The sequence below is a fragment of the Panulirus ornatus genome, chromosome 2 (assembly GCF_036320965.1).
Source record: "Panulirus ornatus isolate Po-2019 chromosome 2, ASM3632096v1, whole genome shotgun sequence".
Taxonomy (NCBI): Eukaryota; Metazoa; Arthropoda; class Malacostraca; order Decapoda; family Palinuridae; genus Panulirus; species Panulirus ornatus.
In genome coordinates this window covers 14,502,471-14,526,255 of record NC_092225.1, presented here as the reverse complement: position 1 = coordinate 14,526,255, position 23,785 = coordinate 14,502,471, and the positions used below count along the sequence as shown (strand labels likewise).

The 23,785-nt window shown below is 36.7% G+C and overlaps 1 protein-coding gene across 5 annotated transcripts in view; it reads right to left on the bottom strand.

The window, feature by feature from the left end:
• LOC139753496 (moesin/ezrin/radixin homolog 1-like) overlaps nucleotides 1–11,459 on the bottom strand; it is a 204,117-nt gene extending 192,658 nt beyond the window's left edge. For 2 of the 5 annotated variants that reach the window (XM_071670177.1, XM_071670207.1), the window contains exon 1: nucleotides 11,360–11,458. The gene's annotated coding sequence lies outside the window, so the exon portion shown is untranslated. Of the gene's footprint in view, nucleotides 1–11,091 lie in introns of all 5 variants that reach the window. The other 3 variants (XM_071670132.1, XM_071670208.1, XM_071670210.1) reach the window with 3 other exon arrangements.
• Between the last annotated feature and the right edge of the window lie 12,326 nt (nucleotides 11,460–23,785).

Genomic DNA, 23,785 nt, shown 5'->3' with positions numbered 1-23,785 from the left:
CTAGCTATCATCCCAGGGAATGGGGAGAAAGAATACTTCCCACGTATTCCCTGCGTGTCATAAAAGGCGACTAAAAGGGAAGGGAGCAAGGAGCTGGAAATGCTTCCCCCAGGTTTTAATTTTCTAATAGAAGGAAAAGATGAGGACAGGTGAGGATATTCCTTCTAAGGCCCATTCCTTTGTTCTTAACACTACCTCACTAATGCAGGAAATGGTGACTGATTCGGCTTAGGAGCTGCAGAAGTTGGTTACTGAGTTTGGTAAAGTATGTGAAATCAAAAAGCTGAGAGTAAATGTGAATAAGAGCAAGGTTATTAGGTTCAGTAGGGGTGAGGGATGAGTTAATTGGGAGGTAAGTTTGAATGGAGAAAAACTGGAGGAAGTGAAGTATTTTAGATATCTGGGAGTAGATTTAGCAGCGGATGGAGCCAAGGAAGCAGAAGCAAGTCACAGAGTGGAGAGCAAAAATGGGTATGTCTGAAGGAATAGTGGTTCCAACAATGTTATATGGTCATGAGGCATGGGCTATATACAGCTTTGCGCGGAGGAGGGTGGATGTGTTGGAGATGAAATGTTTGAGGACAATGTGTGGTGTGAGGTGGTCTGATCAAGTAAGTAATGAAACATTAAGAGAGATGTGTGAGAATAAAAAGTGTGGCTGAGAGAGCAGAAGAGGGTGCGTTGAAATGGTTTGGACATGTAGAGAGATTGAGTAACGAAAGGTTGACTTAAAGGATATATGTGTCAGAGGTGGAGGGAACAAGGAGAAACAGGAGACCAAATTGGTGGTGGTAGGATGAAGTGAAAAATATTTTGAGCAATCGGGGCCTGATCATGCACAAGGAGAAATGTGTGCCAGCACACAGTGAATTGGAACGATGTGGTATCCTGGGTTGACATACTGTCAATGGGACTGAACTAGGGCAAGTGAAACATCACGAGTAAACCATAGAAGAGTCTGTGGGGCCTGGATAGGGGGCTGTGATTTCGATGCATTACACATGACAGCTTGAGAGTGTTAGTGGATGTGGCCTTTTCTCATGTTTCCTGACACTACCTTGCTAATGCAGGGGGTGGTGATGCTGTTTCCTGTGGAAAGAGGTGGTCCTGGGAATGTATGAGGGTAAGCAAGTATGAATACATACATGTGTATATATGTATATGTCTATGTATGCATGTATATGTGCATATATTGATATGTATATGTATGTATATATGCATGTATAGGCACTTATGTACATATATCTGTATACAAGTGGATGGGCCATTCTTTGTTTCCTGGAGCTACCTCGCTGATGCGGGAAATGGCAATCAAGTATAAATAAATAAATAAATACATATATACTGACATGTATCTCCAATCTTTAACATTAATCTATTCAGAATAACTCATGGTAAAAAAGGCATGTCCCACAGATGGATGAAAATAAATAAATATATATCAAAAGTATTATGAGTCATCTGAACAGCCAAGCCATTCAAATTCAAACCTTGACATGACACTTGGCATTCAAATCTTAGCACAATACCACCATTTCTAAGACAAGCACATATTTAGTAACCCATTAAGTCATCCTTTGCTTTGATTCTGCTCCTCTGTCCTTAGAGAACAAGTCATCCTCTATCATTATATTCTAAATCTCACTTCATGGTCTTCTGATGTGTACAAACACAACAACTGGCAGCCAATGTTCTCCGAATCCCACAAAATCTTGTGTTTTAACACAGCCGAATAGCAGGGCATGACCCATTGGGGTAACATGTGACAATCTCCCAACCTGGTGATCTCCAGACAATTATGCCATGAGGATTTTCCCAGGGACTAATTGGAGTTTGTGGGTGAGACATGATATTGTACATGCCTCTCCTTACAAAAGGAACCATTGGTACCATCAAATATGGGCAAAAAAGTAAAGAATGTAAAGCATAAGTATGTGGGAAGTACCAAGTGATAACCCATACATCATATGGGATTACAACCTAAAGGGTGAAAATGAGTACATTATTTCACAATGCACAATTATGTTCCTACATGATTTACTAAACTTGAAAAACTCAAGTCAGGAGCTCAAGACACATAGTAAAGATACTCAACTCACCTCTCACTTCAAACTGAATCAACATAGCACCAAGTGCTCTCACCAGAAACTAAATATTTCAACCAAGTTACAAATTTACTTATGGATGCACAAGTCAACTTTCTACTCCATCTTTCAACTCCACCCGTGAATCTCTGAAATAAGTAATCCACAAAGTTTGAATAATGCCCAATTCGATTCAGTAACAAACTTCTAAGTCTAGAAATGGTGAATGGAGAACACACAAAATACAGCAACACTACACAGCCATAAACTACTGGGAACATGAAATAAAGAAGTATGACATCTACCCAACTGAAGTGACACTATATATTCAAAATGGTACATAACTCATGTGAAGTACTCCAATTCTTCAACATGTTGCCAATAAAACTATTTTCACAAGTATAAATAAGAAATGTTCCAGATATGATTACAATCTGATGAGCGGGGATGCTTAAACTACACAAAAAAATTTTACCTGCATAGTAACCAGTGATGTTAGACACAACTTCTTAATACTACAAAAGTACACAACAACGTTTTCTCAAAAACCACTGAAGCTGGGTCAACAATACATCAACTTGACAGCAAAGAGCACAAAGGGTAAATAAAGACATCCTGGGTACAATAACCAGTGGTCTTACATATGCATCACATTTCTAAATACCAACACTAAAAGGAGTGATTCAAACAGGACAGTCTGGACAGGAACACCATGTACAGTACACTGAGCAGGAGAGAATTTACCAGATTCAGCTACTAACCAATAACAGTATTCTGTACAACTAGACAAACTATCAAAATTATGGGGAGGACTACACTGAATAACATCTAAACAGAGCAAGGACAGATGACAACTTCAATGGATACATCAGACATTTGAATACTGTACATAAGGTATTAGTAACCAATGACTACTACTTGGGGTACAACGAACATACACTGAATTCTCGCCGTTCTTCATCTAGTGTGCTGCCAATCTCACGGAGCTTCCCCTGAATATGCTCCTTCACGGCTGCTTGTATAGAATCCATTGTGATGACGCCAGCTTGAAACAATAATAAAACCAAGATATATAAGTCAATACATCAATAGAGTGTTCCTCTGGTGTGTGTGCTTTTTCCACTCTTTTTCCAGAAGCTGTCAAGGTAACCACGAACTGTATCTACACCAATTCACTAGGGCACGTACCAGGGAAATGGAGTCAAACGTACTGCTATAAATTTCATGAATTCCTCTTACAGAACTCAGTAACTGAAGCAACTAACAAACGCCAGTACTTTGAATCAAAGACTTTAAGGCAAAATTTAAAAAAAAAAAAAAAAACAATGTAAATATACCCCAGAGAATGTACACTATAGTCAGGTCAATGTCTTATCACTCAAAACTTTCTTTCTGTGCACAGGATCGTCTTCAAAACCCATGGAGCTTTTCTAATTACAACTTAATCATGATTGAACACTACCACGTTCCTAAAAGCATCTATACCTCATGCACTGGACAAACTCGTCAAACAGACTACCTCCTGCACTATTCCAACTGGAAGCCATAAGATCTAACAACTTTTATGTGGCTTCCTGGTGGCCCTGCTGCTTGGGAACCAATATGAAGCATTATCTATTATGTAAATTATATCAAAATCTATCATGGAATACATATAAACTACAGATTAACACTAATTTCTAGTAAAACAGAAACAAAATAATCCTTCATGATTTCCAACAGGAAAGGTTAAAACCTAGAACTATAAATACTCAGAGGGGTAACTGTTTCGGGTTGAACAAAAATCAATAGCATAGCAGTGTTACCACTATTACTCAGCTTCACAATGTCATAACTGACAAGCCTCACTAGTTACTAATGTGCATCTTAAAAACCTTGTATAACAAGTTCAGCAATAATGGATATACACTAGAGAAAAATACTGGTAAGCCTTCTGTAAAATTACTAAAAGTAAAGTGCATCTTAAACATTTCTAAGGAAAACTTCTGTATTAATGGATCTACACTAGTGAGAGAATTGCTCTGGGCAACAGCAAAGATTACCATAATTTTCTTAAGTATCAAGAATGATAGTGTAAAGCATTAAGAAAGAATTATACATTTCTCAACATGTGTTATTACAAGTACTTTAATTGTGCATTAGGATAGAGCCTAACATGGTAAAGGCATCTGAAATAAAACTAATCATTCAGCAATACAATCAGCAAAACTATAGATGTACCGATAACCTACACAAAGAACTTTTCTGGGAAGAAATGCTAGCAATTTCAAAGACAAAACCACCATGGAAACATCAGTCATATCCGATTCTTTACTACAGGTGAGGCAGCTGCTACTATGAATATTCCATTTGATTAACCAGGTAGATTTTCAGTATGATACTACATTAAGTACGAAATTTTGACTTGGATCTGAGGAATCAAAAAAGGTGGCCTATTTATATATAGTTGTCATTTACAAACATACACTCAAATCTGGCCATCATTGTAAAAAAAAAGGGGGGGGAGGCTGATATAACTGCCATGTTTCACTACTAAGTGATAAAGCTGAGTTTTCATGAGGTATCATTAATGTAACAAAACAAATTCAAAATTAGGATGAAGAATTTCAACTTCAAAGCGAATGAAATGATAAAGCACATCAACTCTTAAACCTGTAACAGATAAACAGGATGAACTAGATTTAAGCTTGTAGCTATCACCTAGCAATAAAGTTTAAAAATATAAAAAATACACCTGATAGCTACGTTCTTCCTGTGCACCAACTTCCTACTTTGTTACGGAAATGGAAATCAAATGTTGAAAAAATTCCCAAGCCTCTTTCAATATCTCAAAAATCATTTTGGATACTTCTGGACTATGGATTGTTTGGATTAGTTTATTACCTCCCCAGCACAGACACCATAGGTAGTTGAAAGACTGTTTTATCAGTTAGCAGATATCTTTAATGAACAAGATTCAATCAAAATGGTTGATTTTAACAATGTTATCTAAGTGGGGGAAATCCCTTTCCAGTAGCTCCTGGCATGCATTTAACTAAATTTGCTTAAACAGTGCCCACAATGAGGACATGTCAAATCTAGTTCTAGCTAAAAATGAGAATCTTAATAATACTGTTGAACTTTCAAAAAAGTTTGATAAAAGTGACCAACAGCAAATTATTTTCAACTTTAAACAATGCCTGTAATGCTGGTCAACATGAGTAGAAAAAACATACTAGATTTTAGCCTTTCAAAGAGTTATCTGGATATGATATTAACAATTACTGTTCGAGGGATCAGTACCAAAAAAAAAAAAAAAAAACTGTTCCTATCTTCAAGAGAAGCATCTGGGAAAAATGCCCTACTTTAAAAGCCACAATCCCAATAAGAGTGCAATCAGATGGAAATAATCTATAATCATCTTTAACTTCCTCCCAGATGTTACACATTTTCCATATTGGAAACAAATCGATGATAACTTGGGAAGTAAACCTTCCTATATTCCTGAGTGCAAGACAAATCAAGTTTAGGATTTGTATGAAAGTGTTTACTTTAGCCATATGAAGATTGTAGGTGAAAGTGTGTTTTTTGAAGTGCAACAAAGCAACCGAGGATTTTTTTTTTTCAAAAGGCTAAAGTTCAAGGGTAGCTCATGTATTTGACAGAAAACTGTCAAACAAAGAATGAATAACTAACAAAGAGGCTTTTCATGAAAGAAAAAGTAACTACTCTTGACCTCCACAGCTCCAGTTTTAGGGGCTGCTGTTATTTCTGACTGGTAATGATTTCCCAGTGGGGTCAATCATACCCAAATACATACACATGCAGATGATCCCAAATTTATGAGGCATAAACTACTATAGTTGCAACTGTGACTGCTACAAGGAGACATGGACATGTGGCTATTATGAATAAAAAAAAAAAAAGTAGAAGGACAATGGAACCAAACATGAACATGAAAAATACCATCTTGAATTTTGACAGAAACGAAGTAGAAGAATCAACTTTCAAGAGCAACCTAACATGGTCAAAACCTTATTTATAAGGTTTAATTTTAATAGGATTATTCTCAACAAACAATGAACGTCAAATTTGTTTCGAGTAATGTTAAATTTGACAAAACATATTCACCATGCACTATCTGTCTGACTTTAATTAAAACATCTTCTGCTAATATACAGAAATGTTAAAGCCTTTCAAAAACTGTGCAATGAAAACTGTATATGAAAGAATCTGAGCTACAAGGTAATAAAAGTACTTTTTGTCTTACCCACTTAAGACAACAAGTGGTTAAAGGAAGACACACCTAAAAATTGTTTCCCTGAACATGATGTATCTATTGATGACCAATTCTTTGTAACTGGGAGAAACCCCTCAACTAAACAACATTACAAAAACTAATATAAATAAGAATCATAAAAAGGAAAAGAAAATACTTCCAAGAAACACAGAGGACAATAATAACATTAACTGAAAGAGGTAAATGAAGTGACAAAACATTAAAAAAGGGCAATACAACTAAGATTCAAAGATATTCAAATAAACTAAAAACCACCCCTACCCGTACACACACAGCTAATTACACATGCAGAAAACATTTCCTTTCATCATAAAAGTTCCAAACATCAATCTTTATTGTCCATGCAAATCTCAATCAGAACTTCCTAAATTGCTTTCTTACAGTGATTCATTTTATTTTCAGTCCACACCATTCTACAGAAATCTTTTTCTTTTTCTTTTAGAAACCTCTTAAGTATCTGGAGAAAAACAAAGATCTGGTCTACATTCTCACTCCACTTCCAAAATTCACCCTCTTTTCCCCTTCAAAGAAAACACAAAACAATGTATCTTGCCAAACATGCTAAAAATACATCTCTTTCCCAGTACTTACTCCCTCTACCTTTGATAAATGGAACATTCCATCCCTCTGTCCAATCACCATGTGCACTTTTCAATATTGCTATACATACCCTCATAACCCATTCAAATAGCAACCACTCCCCTCACCTCCACCTATACACTGTCTCTGTTTCCCATAAATCAACTCTGCATTCCCCTGACATCAATCCTGCCTAGATAATCATCACAAATCAGCTCTTCAAAGTATCATCTCCTGGTCTTACACATAATATTCTTGTCAGATGCAGTCTCCAAGATTAACATAGAAAATCATCTTTGCAGACTTCCCTTTTCAACTTCCAAGAAAGTCTATTCTCATATTTTCATTAGATCTTCTGTCACCCTCACCTGTTTTGCTTTTTCATATGCATAAACTCTTTTCCCTATTTCATTCAAGAATTTCCCTATCCTCTAACTTCTTCCTTAAAGATCCATTCCATAATGATGTTCCTTTCTTTCCAAAACCTATTCTTATATTGACATACCCCACTATTCATCCACTTAGCAAGTGACTCACTTGAAGTTTCACCGATATCTCAAAGCTTGTCATTCAACTTCTCTTTGAAGTTGAATTCTCTTCGAATATACGTCAACAAAATCAAGTGATACAAGAAGTAAATAATCAACATTCCTATTCTTCAAAGATTCTCCCCTTTCCTTAGAGTAATTATGGGGCAAAACTGGCACAAAGGCAGTCTGGATATAACACAAAACATGTTGCACCTACTACCATCATAGTGTTTTTCCATTACTTACCAGTGAAACACTGTCAACATGAAACATAAATGAAATATATACTTTACACATTTCTGTAAATAGTGTTACTAGCAGGCATCTAGGTAACATAAAAGTTAAATATCCACACATGACACCTTTGTAATATTTTCCACAAGGAGGCATTTTTGATAACTTCACTAGGAAGATGCATTTGATGTAACATCAAATATATTACAGTATCTACATAATGATATATTCATACAAATCTAAACAAGTGCATACCATCGAACTAGCTTATTCTGACAACAATAAAAATTACATCACTTCACCTGACCTAATCTAGCAAGGGAAAATGTGAAAATCATATAAGTGAACCAACACACTTTAGTGTTCTAAAGCTTCTCTTGCCAAAACCATTAAAAAATTGTTTTGGCAATTCATTCATAACAATAAATAAATAATTTGCCAACAGAAGATTGTAAACATTCACTTTTACAAATGATTCTACCCTAAGAATATACAGCGCTTTCATCAGATGCACTGAATAATACAAAAGCAATAAAGCATGAGACTGACACTGCTGATGTTCTGGTACCACTTACATCAACTTGGAATAATGCATCTGCACTCACTGTTCCTGCTCTTTTTACTTTTTCATTGGACTTATGAGTAATCATTTACTTTCTAGATAAATGAAAAATTGTTCCAATCATAAAATAAACATATGTTCTATTGTGATAAAAGATAAATTTTTCTTTATACTCTCTGCAAAAGTCATCAGAAAGCTCTTCCTTGTGTCTGTGACTGTAAACGTCGAAACTTGTTTCAGAAAAACTTTGACTATAAATCTATTATCGTTTCTATCATTATATTTTCTCATAAACACCTTAGGAAGCATTTACTTTTTTGTTTCTTAGACATCTTATAAATTTATGCTGGAAGTCATCACTTCCATGACCCCAAGCAACTTGAGCACACTTTCAGCAATCTCAATAATATGAAGCTAGACGGCTAGCTAGTGTCTTGGCTTCAACTTCATTTTCATATAATTTTTCATCTCTGGGCTAAATAAACAAAGTTAGGTTAGGGACATGGAACAGTGTTTTCTAGTTAGGTGTAGGGTATGGTCAGTCACTATGATTTCTAACCCATCACTATTCTTGCACTTCATTATAGGTTCAAGTAAGAAACCTACCCTGCAGGCTCCTGGACTCAAACTTTTAATTGCAAATCAAACTCTTTTGTTTTCACAAGTCACAATATACACTTACAGAAATCTTTATCATTTTCATTTTAATTAGAAAAATTGATAAATCCATAAACAAAGAGCCCCAAGGAAAATATACATGCAAAGTACAGTTACTGATTTAAACAAGAACAAAAAATTACTCACAAAACCCATAGACACAGCAGTATATTACATATTCTCAACTGGTTGTGACCTCTAGTTTATCTAATCATTTTTGACAGACTTTTGCACTGCTTGAATAATCTCAAACACATTCAAGCATGTAACTGATGTTTAAGAAGTATAAATCTAACTTCAACAATGGAAAGTTAAACAAGCAAAAGTGGAGTACAAACAACAATCAAGCTCATTTCACACCTCCAGAGACACCTTCAAATCTTAATTTTTTCCATGAGCAGTGGAACTACATACCTGCCTTCTTCTACAGTTTATTAGCAAATGCACTCAAACACGACTGGCAGTTGTTATTTTGATAACATATTGATGCCAGTGGGTCATACAGTATAATCCTAACAGCCTACAGTCCATTATTTTCACTTTATTACTAGAAAATTTCATCTTTAAGAGAAAAGATTATTCAAGTCTGCCCTTGCCATCTTATTAATGGTGGATTACAATAACATTTCTTAAAGTAGAGAATAAATCAACAGAACATAAATGGAATCATTCATTCTATTCTACGATAAATATCATTCTTATAAAAAGGGAAATGAGGTGCTAATATAGTAGTAGATTAAACAGCTGCATGTATGCAAAATCTAGGATATCCTCACCTTCACCTAACTTCCCCTTGCGGATGAAGTTTATAGGACAAATAAACTACCTTAAATGAGAGGAACTGCTGGGGAATGTGTAGAAGTATTGTTTGTGGGGAGGATAGATGGAGGCACCACCTGCTGCCATGGAACACCTGTAATGTTTACATTAAGTGCCTGGTGTCACAACAATCATGTTTTCTGGTATATTTCGACTAACATAAATTAAGAAAAGTCTCTATTGCTAAGTGAAATAAGATAAACCCTTCAAAAGCATCTAATCTACTTTTAATCTAATCAACCCCAAAAGTTCCCTTATCTTCATAAACCTTCCTACTTTCATCTTACTGTTGTAAAACAAATACCAGTAACAATCCACAAGCCTTAATTCATCCTCCAGAATAAAAAGTACCATTAACATGAAAGTATATTACATTCCACAATTAAAAATGTCCAAAGACAAAGGTTTCAAGGAATAAGTTTGAACATTACCAGGAAGAGAATTGCATATATTAATTCATGCAAATATCACTTGTTGAATGAAAAGATCTTTATTACTATTCAAAATCCAGCAGGGTCAATGGAGAACTTTAATCTATCACTTAGTCCTGAGGTTATGTTTAATTAAAACAATAAAAGTAATCTCAAGGGACTTAACCCTACAGGTGGATAATAATTTGAATGAATCTAGTAATCCGTGCAATAATATGTTGTTGGCATTTATGTCTGACCCATCAGTGTCATTTCATACGTCTAACTTGCTGGCAATATACCCACTTACAACGAAATCCGGAAACTTAAATCTTAAAAAAACAATAAGCTCTCCACATTATATTTTCCTAAATATCTAGCCATATTCAAATCCTAAGCTCTCCCATGATGGAACCCTTTGGACTATTGTACGCCAGACTACATTTTCCTAAACTTCTCCATAAATGATTTCATGAACCCCAAATCAATTACATCCCATATAATCAAGCCCGTCTGTATTGCCTCTATTGACTATCGTAAGGCTTACTATTTCTTCCAAAGAAAAGACTATATCCCTGAGGGCTGCCCGTGGCCAAGAGAGGCCAGGGCCAGGGCCAGACCCGTCAGGTGCTGGAACAAATGAGCCTCGCGGCCCTCATACCCCAAGACCCTGTTATCGCCTCTCCAACTCATGATCTCCCGGGAAGACAATTGACCGCCAATCAGAGAGATAAGCTATATATGTGCGGGTTGCGATACGCTATCAGTGCCAGTAATAGCATGAAGAGGGGAAGAAAGAAGATACGTGTTTTTGTGTGATGGTTACAGGTGGGTGAGTGGTGTCCCGGCACACGGAGATGGGGCGGACACCCGCTGCCAACACCACCATATCTCTGGCCTCTAGCACCTCCTCCATTGCACCATCTTCACTACCAACCTCAACATACGACAAGTAAAGCTTCTTCTCAATTTGCATCACTAAAGGTAGTTCTACGAACTTGAACCTGGCGCGCAATTTGACACATAATTTCTGGTATCAATGCCATCGTGGAATCTTTTATCTCTTTAAACTTTATATCTACGTATTTCCGTCTCAATTTTGTGTACGCTTCAACATATCAGACCTTCATAGTTTCAAACAACTCCACAAATTCGTGAAACACTCGATAAATAATCGTGAGAGTCAATAAACATTTCACACTCACCAGTTGATCGGGCCAACGTCCGTTTTCACCACAATATGGCCGCAATGATAGGAGTGGCCATGACGTGCGCACATCTCACTGCGCATTTCCACAACACCCGCTATTTTGGAACTTGTCTTACAGAACGATGCACGAGCCTTCGTGTCTCGCTCACCAAGATTTTGGTTAACACTCAAAATAAGGAAGCTAGCAATGATCTAGTACCTGCGAACTTGTGAGATCTAACTTCAACATTCACTGAAACTCAAAACTTAAATGAAGATTATCTGTGCCTCGTAGATTCCGATTATGTGTATTTGTGATCACCGTGAAACACCTCATAAATAGTTGGTGATAATGAATGTAATTCCTTTCAACGAGGGGTAGCCTGTATAAGACATCATGTATCAATAACCCGAAAATCAAAGATGAATTCGATGAATGATCATTTGAGTACACAACTCTCTCTCTCTCTCTCTCTCTCTCTCTCTCTCTCTCTCTCTCTCTCTCTCTCTCTCTCTCTCTCTCTCTCTCTCTCTCTCTCTCTGCTAATCCTTTTATCAGAAATACTAATGCCTTTTATCCCATCAGATGTTGCTGTTCAGTTATGTTAAGTTTTCTGTATCAGAACAATTCAATAAGTTAAGGAGTGATGTGTGAGAATGTCAAACTCCTCATTATTGGGTTATCCTAATATCGGCAAACAAAAAAAAAGTATCCATAATGGCTACCTACTTCAAGGAATAATGAAATTCTGAGGTGCTGTTCCAGGGAAATAGAGCTCATTAAATATCGTGTGTGGGAGAAGTGCACTATGAGCGTTCTGCCGGCTGCAACTGAGTGCGTACAACTTAGGTGCTCGAGGTGCTCGAGCCCTTTAACCTCGCGGCCCAGGGTCCGATTTGGTAGGAATGCTTCATATTGTTGGTGTGAATTATTGCCAAGATAGATTTGACTGACCACAATGCGTTACTTAACCATGGATATAGTTATCTATATTCTTTCACTTTAAGGTTTATTTGCAACCTATTTCCAGTAGATTACACTTATCAGTTTGCGTGCTTATCCAGAAAGTAAGGTAAGTACTTGTTGTGGTAAAACCTGATAAGATAAACATGAGGATTACGTTTCTGGAATTTGGCTTTGAGGTAAAAGGCTTCAACAAACATACGTCTGTGGGTTGCAAGTGATAGAAATCCTTTTGTAAAAAGTCTGACATTATCCACAATTGTATTTTACTTAATCAAATTTAAAATCCTGGGAGCTGAAGTGAATCTAAGTGCCATCTGCCACTAGAGAGGCTAGCAAGCTGAACCTTAACAGTCAGACGCAATCGAATCACGCTCTACTCCCTCTCTTCCCCTCCACAATTCATCATTTTCCCCCTCCATACTACTTCATTCACTCCCTCCATTTGACATATGCTGCAAGGAAAGCAAAAGCAGAGCAGCCACTCCTCACCCGATCTTGCAAAGCCACCTAACCCGCTTTGAAGTTTAATGAACATAATCATTGGTTTTAATTGATATTTGAAAATGGTGATTTTATAGGTTTATATGATTTTTCTTGTTTTACAATAAACTGTACTTGATAAAGTACACATCTGAAAATGTTTCGACCCCTCCCCATTTCAGTTTCAGTCTTGGGCTTATTGGTAAATCCGACCCTGACGGTGAGGAGTTCCAAGGACGAGAGGTGCAGGAGAAAAAGCTATGGATACTCATGGTGTGATCAGTAACATCTGCTGGTAAGCAGATCACTGTGTGTGAGGATATACTGCATTTCAAAAGGAAGATGGTATGTTAAGGGTAAAGAAAATTATGAATGTCAACTCCAAACTCGTGTCGAAAGGCAGTGAGCGAGGATTGAATTGGTTATAAACCTTATATACAATGCACGAGTTACGTAGATGCGAAGAAAACTTCCTTTATATCCAGCACTAGAAAAATTCAAGATGGCCATAACTGCTTACAAGAAATTAAGAAAAAAAAATGACACGGAAAAATTATGCCCAAATAAAGTTATTTGTAGTAAACAAAAAAGAAGAGTCTTCAGAAAGAAAAGTTATGTGGATAGCATTTTTGTAAGAAATATTTACGCCTTCACCCAGATTTCTCGAAGTGGCATTTGTTTAATCCACAAGGTGGGGTATACAAAGTGGTACAAAACTCCCTATCGATTCTGCTGAAAAAATGAAAATGAAACAATTTTCTTTGCAGTCCCTGATCACCATTAGACATACAAGAATGAATAATGGAATAAACCTTTCGTATCTACGGTAAAAATTCACCAGAACAACTCGAAAAACAAACCCGGGCCTACAGACGAACCAATTCGCGAGATGGTCCGTGAATTTAAAAGTACAAGTTCTCTTTTTCATGAGAAAAGAACTGGTCTCTCCTCGTGTAGCCTAGGTACTAAGAGATCAAACATTAAAGGTGCAGTGGTCAGTTACTTAGCTGAGAGGAACAACCTCCCTTAAGACACATCTTTCACGAACAAGCTAGAAATGAAAAGGCCCGAATATGCAGAACTGTGGAGACTTGAGAGTTTAAAGAAGTGTTCCTCAAATAAGAAAAAAAAAATCGTGAAATAATCCCGTTAGAACTTAGGGAAGCAGAGAGAACGGGAGAGGGTGAAAATTACGCGGAAAATTTATCTTAGAACAAATTATGATTTTAAGAAAACAAGGAATACATGTTAACAGCACCAACAAATGATTACGCTCGTTTTGGTACTAGCGACCTAGTTTTTTTTGGACGTCTCAAAGAAACATATCTTGCAATTTGAGCGCTACTCCAGTTATCTGAAATGAGCAGAAAGGTATCCTTAATGTATTTTACTGTCCTTTGTCACTTTTTGTCTTAGACGCAATGTCAACCGAATACTGGGAATTTTTAATCTGCTTAGATTAAAAAGACTTATTCCTACCTTAAGAATAACAATGAAGTTCTTACACAGCACAAAATCAAATATGTTACATACATCTAATGGTTTATTGTAGGATGCAACTGGGTTTTGTGTGGAACTTCACTGCTGTACCCTTGAAGAACAACATAGACCTAACAAGGATACACCTCCCCACCCCCTTACAACACCTCTCTATACCTTAAAAAGAATCCATGTACGAAGATTGGCCGGGGCTTAGAGAGGACGATGCATGTAAAAGAGAAGGATCTAACTTTCCGATAGCAGGTCCGGATTTGGTGGTGCACACTATCTTGTTCATCGATATTGACAGAAATCACACGTTTCTGAGCTTAAAGGTCGCCACTAAGAGTATACTGTTCAGCCATGGACGTCTGCCAGTCCCTTCCCATTGGGAATAACCAGCGTTGAGGATGACAATGCACCAGAGCCCAAACTGGACTGACTTGAGTCCTACCAACCCTGAGTCGCAGCTAAGTATGCCTCGGCCACTGTAACAGAGAGGTTACGCGCCGGAAATACCTGAAGATTCACCCTTCCAGTGTTTTCACAGTTATGCTAAGTCAGATTAGTTTAGGTTTGTACCCTTACCTAACCATACCTAGCCCAGTCAAGTCGTTGAGGGGCGAATCCACCGTAACAGGAAACAAGGTCAACGGGATTGGGTTCAGCTGAGGAGTTGTGTGAGGGATGGACGCTCATGATAAAGTGTTCCTCACGAGGCGAGTTCAGTATTTTGTGAGATATGAATAATCCGTGGCTTTAGCCACAGATTATCAGTCGATATTTCACAAAACATTTAATGAGAGCTACAACGACTATAGTAGTCACATCCTCTAAAGGACACGAAAGAGTACAATTTTAAGAGATAAAGGAATTGAAGGAAACAGGAAACTATGAGAAGTGTGGCACAATTACAGTAGTAATAAAAGGACAGCAGAGTTGGGAAAGTACGAAGGAAAAGACAAAGATATTCACTGGAAGGCACAAGGAAAACGATACCTAAAAATTCAAGCACTTTCGTGTTAATTCATATATTTAGCGATACAGAAATAATGTATAATTATCTTTGTATCCCATAAGATGTGAATTTCCAAGAAAGCGCTCGGGTCTACGTGTTCCATTTTCCTTACCAGTTTATTACTGAATCTCCGGTTCTTTTGAGACTTATCAGCACAGAAAGATATATCTTGAAGGATGAGGAGAAAATCTTTTGAAGAACGGCAGAAAAATATCTTTTGAAATGAGACAAAAAACTAAAAGAAAATAGGAAGAAATATAGAAGAAAAACGGGAGACATTAACTTGCCTGCATAGTAAGTTTTTCCTCTTCATTACGTAATCAATATAGATAACAAAATATCTAACTCAACCGCTAATCAATGCCACTCATAAGTTCAAGAGGACTTTTACCATTAAACCACAGCAGCAGATCATATTGCACAATTATCTATCATCCAGAGTTTCGTCCATTACGAAAGAACACTACCTTGTCTTGTTAGCTGATTGAGGTCATTATTGAAGCGGTCTAGGAAATGTCGTGCGAATTGCGTTTAACTGTTCTAAAGTTTTGAATCTGGATATCCTGATTCGAACGCCTTTTGGGGAAGTCAAAAATCTATCTATTTTGTTGGGAAGATATGGGACATACTGAAGACCTCTGGATGTGTTAACACAATAGTCTTTCTTCGTAAAACAATGCAACGTTAGGAATGACATGGAAACGGGTAGTGTAGGATGTTTACCTCCCATGCTTTCTTTGCCTCTCTCACCCAAGCCTTTTTTTTTTTTTTTACGATTCAGCTCTATCTTACCTCTCGACCCTTTTAATCAATACTTGCCATTCATGATTCTCTTTATCCTTAACTTAAGTCAAGGTGCAATATGTTACCACACACTGATCTCCTTGTGACAGGTATAAAGTTCAAACCACGAGCATCAATTTCACAGTCTCCCTTTCTACAAGGTTTTCTCGCACAAACAAACCAGCATCTATTTAAACGTACACTACATATTTCCATTATCATAAGTCAGTAGCCTAATTTCATAAATCCCAGGCGCAACAGGCGCCGTTCATCCAACCCAAGTGTTTAACCTCCCCATGGGGTATGGACGATAAATGGATACCTAGGGATGTGCGTAATTACCTACTTGTACTATATGAAGAGGGAGTTTTACACTCGGAGGGAGGATGTCTTGAACTTGTGTGTACGTTTGTGTGAACAAAAAGAAGCAAAGACATGTTACACGTACAAGGTTGAGAAACGGGGCAACACGAGTGTAAAATTCCCATTTAGCGCACAAATACTAATTACTAAAATAAAAGTCATTATTCCCATTTGTCTTAACGTAAGGTCTGCTCTAAACAAACGTCCTTGCGCAAGTCAACTGCTTTTGTGCCATCTTCAAAAAGGATACTAAAACTTCCCTTAACCATTTCCTGGAGTAATACTTCATCTTCCTCTATAATAAAACACATATTGTATGCTATACCAGTGTCTGTCTTTACAAGTGACATTTTTTCCTCTATAATAGATATGAGCAATATCAGCTCTCTCAAGAGTATATGGTGTGGGAGGTAAGCTGCTGGAATCAGTGAAAAGTTTTTATCAAGGATGCAAGGCATGTGTACGAGTAGGAAGAAAGTGATTTGTTCCCAGTGAATGCCGGTGTGCGGCAGGGGTGCGTGATGTCTCCATGGTTGTTTAATTTGTTTATGGATGGAGTGGTTAGGGAGGTGAATGCAAGAGTTTTGGAGAGATGGGCAAGTATGCAGTCTGTTGTGGATGAGAGGGCTTAGGAAGTGAGTCAGTTGTTGTTCGCTGATGATACAGCGCTGGTGGCTGATTTAGTGAGAAACTGCAAGGGTTTGGTCACATGGAGAGGATGAGTGAGGAAAGATTGACAAAGAGGATATATGTCAGAGGTGGGGGGAACGAAGAGAAGTTGGAGACCAAATTGGAGGTGGAAGGATGGAGTGAAAAAGATTTTGAGCGATCGGGGCCTGAACGTACAGGAGGGTGAAAAGCATGAGAGGAATAGAGTGAATCGGAACGATGTGGTAAACCGGGGTCGACGTGCTGCCACTGGATTGAACCAAGGCATGTGAAGCGTCTAGGGTAAACCATGAGGAAAGTTTTGTGGGGCCTGGATGTGGAAAGGGAGCTGTCGTTTCGGTGCATTACACATGACAGCTAGAGACTGAGTGTGAACGTATGTGGACTTTGTTGCCTTTTCCTAGTGCTACCTCGCGCGCGTGCGGGGAAGGGGGGTGTCATTTCATGTGTGGCGGGGTGGCGATGAAAATGGATGAAGGCAGCAAGTATGAATATGTACATGTGTATACATGTATATGTCTGTGTATGTATATGTATGTATACGTTGAAATGTATAGGTGTGTATATGTGCGTGTGTGAGCGTTTATGTATATACATGAGCATGTGGGTGGGTTGGGCCATTCTTTCGTCATATACATATGACGAGGTGACTCTACTGCCTGAAGGGACACTTCAACCAACATTTCTTATTTGCTTTTACTCACCCACCCCGTTTTATAATTCTCCCAGGGTAAGTTAAGACCCATGCCACCTGTTTCTTGGTCATTTATTGTTTGTTTATGATGCACTTTCACTTCAAAAGGGAGAAATTAAAAGCCAAATATTTCGGTATTCATTTTTTCTATGGCTACGATTTCTTTATACGCTATTGTCCTTCAGATTACTTGAATATAACATAATATTGCATAGCATACGTTACGTTATTTGCTTCATTTTGGGTAATTCTAGCGTTTTTTCACAGTACAGGAATGCGCCCAGACCTATGGCGTCATATACTTGCTTCAACTAGTTCAGCTGAATCAGTGTTTCTATCTCTTATCACTGTTTAGGAAACATGAATTACAAATACCTGGTTGTTTTAGGAAAGGCAGTGCACCTGGAGACTTGAATTTTTTGGCCGTAAATCATGAGTTGAGTCGTAATGAACCGTGAAATACATACCACTTAGTATGCTGCCGACCAAGCCAAATCAGGAAATGGTTGGCTGAAACTTAATGAAAAATACAATGACTCATACTGCTAGCCGCCTTATTGTGATCCATTCACTTTGCTCTACTTTGGGTTCTCTACTATTTAGATAATGCATACAAAAATATTAGTGATGATGATATACCTTAATTTCGACGTGTTTATCAATTGGTAACACAGGTATATTCAGCGTCCACCTAAATCTGGGGCTTTAATCGATTTATCGCATTTTACATTTCGTTAATTATTAGTATTTTATGAGTTGGTAACGTAGTATTATTTAGCATGCCTTTAAATTTGCTTTTCAATTTGTGTACATAACAGTGCGTACATTATGGTGACAGTATTGATCAAGAAATGTCTTACACTTTAGGAAGTTCATGCCATCTTCCACTTAATGCTTTATTTTGATTTTTTCATTCCTGCTATTAATGCCAGATATGGAAACTTTGTTTTTGTCTTATAAAATTTGTGGAACAAGACCGTTTGCTAATCATATTATAATGAAGAAATACCACTCCTCAGAAATGCAGCTGAAAATTGATCCTACGCCGAGAGAATAAAAAAAATATATAAATTTTTCATAGAACAATGTCTTTCAAACCAAGCCTACCAGCTTAGACTTGACCAGATTTCTGTCAACCACTTATCAAACTCAACGTTATCAATCTTGACTTTCTGAGTGAGTTTTAGTTCGACAATATGTTTAGTCTGAGCTTTTCAAGAAAATTTCGTCTTGTAAAGGGAATTAGTGTGTCCTAAAAAAAAAAAAAAATGATACGTGACGTGATCAGTTGGTGCTTACAAGTTGGTTCATTTTGTATAACAGCAGACAGGGATTTATCTCGCACAAAGCCAAGTCTCCAAACGTAGTGGAAGGTTTTCACAGATCAGATGGTAGCTGTTCTATGAAGTGGGTGTAAAACAATCTAGAGATGTTACTACAAAAGAAGTGGCATTTTTAGGGGTACAGTTTTCCCTTTGTATTAAGAATTCCTTAAGACATACTGTAAGACCTTTGTGAAGACTAACAAGGAAATCTGTTGTTTTCAGAGGATGGAGAGCTTCCGTAGGTCCTGTGAAGGTTGTAACAATTTTATCAAACTTGGTGGAGCTATCATTCTGTGCAGGGCCGAAAGCCGAACTTGTCAAAAAAAAAAAAAAAAATCCACTTTTTACATGTTCTCATGCACATAAAGAAATTTCTTTTTCTTCTTTTCTTGATTAAGTCATTCTCATTCTATGATGAGGAAGATTTTTTTTGTGTTGTTCTTAGTTAAGGCTTAACTTTTGGAATGAGGTATCAGCTTCATTAACGTAAATGTCATTCTGGCGGAATAGTTAGATATCTTTGCTATGGAGGCCAAATGTCTTTTTAATGACTAGTTTTCCCCGATCTTTGCCACAGAGATGTGGTAGATTTTTTTCCTCCAATCAGTATTTTACAGGTCGTTCCCATTCTGGCTAGTGTTCAGGATTTGATAATTTTACCCTCTTACTTGTAAAGCTTGCTCAGCCATCACTGTTCAGAAAAGACCCATCAAAAAACTTAATTTTGGAACTTTCCTGTTTGAGCCCCAGTACATTCAACGGACATTTTAATCATCATTCCAATTCCATTACCAGTTTTAGCAATGCCTGTGCACTTGTAAACAGAATTGCATCACATGCATGCAAAAACACTGCAAAAATCTACTCTTTCCTATTATTTGGTAATTAAGCCCTTTTCTCTTACCTTTTAGTTTTTATCAAAAGTCTTTAACTGACCAGTGTAGATGGTTGTCCTTAAGATTTTTGACCCTTCTACAACGGGACTAGAAGGAACTCAATGTAGTAGTATGCACTAATGCTGAGGCAGCGAAGTTAAATACTGTTATTAACACTATTTTGACAGTTTGATTATGTCAAAAACATCTTAGGTATTTGGTATCATCTTCAGTCCAGTTATGCATCATTTATGGTCACATAATATTATGATGCATAATATTATACTGGATGAAAAGGCATACTTTCTCCCATCCCACAACCATAAACAAATATTAAGCCCTCCAACATTTATATATATAACTTGATGTCATTAAAACTTCCTAAAGATTACATGGCTTTCCATTGGCTTTAAGCAATCATACCCTCACATACTTTGTGAAATAACTTTCTAAAATTGTCAAGATCATTTGTGTTTAATACCTCTTTTGTAATTGGCACCCACTAGGTGATAGTCTGGAACACCCTACATATTCTTTCAAAAATTCTTTTCAGTCATATTTCATCACTTACAATCATACTCCTATCTATTGCCTTCATATTATATTTCTTTTAGTTTCCTTAACAATAAAAAAAATTATGCATTAATGCTACATATGATTTTATTACAATAAGTAACTACCAAACTGAAGATGACAATGGAAAATAATTTTATCTTTATATAGAAAATTTATTTGATTTCATAAAAATATAACTATGCAACAGTCCTAAACTATTTATGGACAAATATATACTGTATATATAAATACATATATACATACATCTATATACAAATTAATGGTCAGAAGTATTTACATATAGATATGATATTGTACAGATCAAGCTATATCTACATTTAGATAATTATAGTATTGAAAAAGAGCAGGGCATATATGTATATCCCTTTCTTTTACCGTACACAAAATAGTGTTACTGAAAAGTAATCAAATTTTAAGTTATCTTTTAATACCATTTGAATATTACTGTTATGCACTGTAAAATTAATATGGTAACATTAAAGACCTAATTTGAGGTACAAGGTACTTTTCTTCTTGTAATATACTCACATTAGCAAGATTAAATGCTCCAGCACACACTAACCAGTTCTGCATAACAGTGTCATCCAGAATTCAAAATATGAAATTGAGATATACTGCTTACAGACAAGCCACTAATGAATTATGACTCAAACTGCTTGCCCCAGCACTCTTGTGCAATTTGGGTGTCATGTTAGGCCACGGACAAAAGGATTCTCCACTGGCATCAGCATGTGATTTAGAGCAGTGGATTCAAGTTAATGGTATATGCATGATGTATGTGTTGAATACAGATAATCTTAAAATTAACTATTGTAAAATATAATAATAGTGCAACCTTAAGTTAAAGAATGTTAAACAATATATTTTACATATACTTTTCTTTGTAAAGTAATGCCATAAATATATAACTTATTCAAGCTCATGGTATTTCATCATAATAACTAAATGTCTAGTTGTATTTGGTATACAAGAAAGAACAAAGACATGTTAGGGGTATGCCACTCAAAATAGATAAGCACAGGAAGACTTTCATGGGAAGATTGTAAAAGAATATAACAGTAACATAGCAGACTGCAAGAAAAAAAGGAACAATATCAGTATATTTTACAGAAAATTACAGAGAATATTTCTTATATGTTAGCTATCTTTCACAGCTTGCTTTTACCATCCAAGGATTTCAACTAGCAGTGATTGAGAATGAAACAGATAGAAAGATGAGTCCAGCAACTGGATATAAATGGTAAAAATCTTGGGGGACATATGAAAATAACATGTTCATGAAATGTAGGCCACCTAAGAATACACCATTATTTGAGGATCTAAACTTACTCTCTTACTCAACTTTTACTTCCAACAGAAACTAATTTAGGCATTCTAATTTCAACACTTTATCCAACATAGTGAGAGCAACAAATGTGTAAAAGTTTAGTGTAAAGTAAATATGCTATTCAAATATCATTTCTAGCTGAAAGAATCACCTTATGGATGAAAGAAGGTTTAACAAATATTTTGAAAATTTCCAGAACTGGACAAATCATCATCTAAAAAACCTAAAAAACACATATCGAGTGAAGGTTTCTTTCTTAATGATCTTAAGCATAACTTTGGGATGTAAACTAGCTCCATAAATTCAACTTAGCTTAAGGATAAGGCACAAACAAATTTACTAACTCTTCTTTTGGAAGCATTTCTGGAAAAATTTTAGTTCTTAAGTATGATGAAAACAATATCTCTAACAGTCAAATTCCTATGAGCACTGGACAAAATATGTAATCACAGGGTATAAAACATTAACCCCCAGACAGGGCATATCTACAAGGATATCACCCTCCAACCATCATAATACAAATGAGATTGACTAAAGCTCCTTTACACAGACCCAGCAACTATTCAGTAACCTGCCTAAGTCAATGATGTTACTGCAAAGTACTGAGGTGACATTTTCCTGCCTTCAACTCTCTGTCTCTGTTACTCACTGTCCCTAGAGACCTAATATCATTATTGCCTTTGAAATTACTCTGCATCAATACACAGACCAGTCTGGTAGGTTGAAGAAAAGGATATTCTTTTCTCTCTTGAGGCTACTGTGACTTACTTTGGAAGTTCGGCAAAGAGATGAGGCTATCTCACTTCTTTAAGTACCAGTTTGATGAGAGAACAATCTAAAGGCAGGAAATTCCAGGCTCCCTGGGTACTGCTCTCCAATTTCAAGTCATTAAACAGGTGTTTCTCTCTACATAACAGACCCTGAGCAGCATACAAATTATTCAAGCTGGAGACTGACTAGAAAAACAAACCCAAGATTTTATATTCAAACTCCAGAATCTAAGGGATAACGATCAAACCACACTACTTTTGAAGTAAAGTATTATGCTCTAGTATGTATAGAGTCCATGCAGAGATACCAGGGTGGTTAATCCCGAAGTAACTCAGGCAAAGCCTATCAAAAATATGGTAATGTACCACAAATGAAGTTGGCATCCATTTCACTACCAATCAGAGGAAGGATGAATAGGTTGGGTGGATTGTGTACCATCTACCTGTGCCTGGGACTGAACCCTGATCAGTTGATATAAAGTCAGTTGCTTGAGGAACCATATCCCTAACATGCACCTTCTTCGCTTTGGAAGGTTAGAAGAAAAAGAAAAGATATGAACACTGACTAAGGAGGCACAGGAACCTACATCACCAGGTTTAAGTGCCTGTAATGCTAGGAAGGACCTTGACATGACTGAGTGTCTTGAACACAGGAAGAATCATGGAATGAAAGAGAATAGACTTTTTCTTAGGGGGAAATATAATTCTCTGACTGTAATAGCCAGTAAATATTCTTTTCAGAAACCTGTTGGATTAGGAGAATTGTATTTTCTCACTATACCCACAATGTCTTGAAAAAAAAGTAGTAGAATTGTATTTTCTCACTATGCCCACAATGTCTAGAATTAAAGTACAAACATAGATAGATACAAATGATACCAATGAAGAAATCAATCCTGATCTTCAAGTTCTCACAGCAATGGGCCTTTGCTACTATGATTCAATTAAAGGCATTGGCTGTACCATGCAACCCTTAGTAATTAATGTACGTAATCCTAACAAGTCCAACCACAAAAAATAAACCCAGTTACACTGAAATTGGGAGTCAATTTCTATATGATAATCATTGTGAAGAAGCTGTATGATACAATGAAAACACATAACTCTTAAAAAATC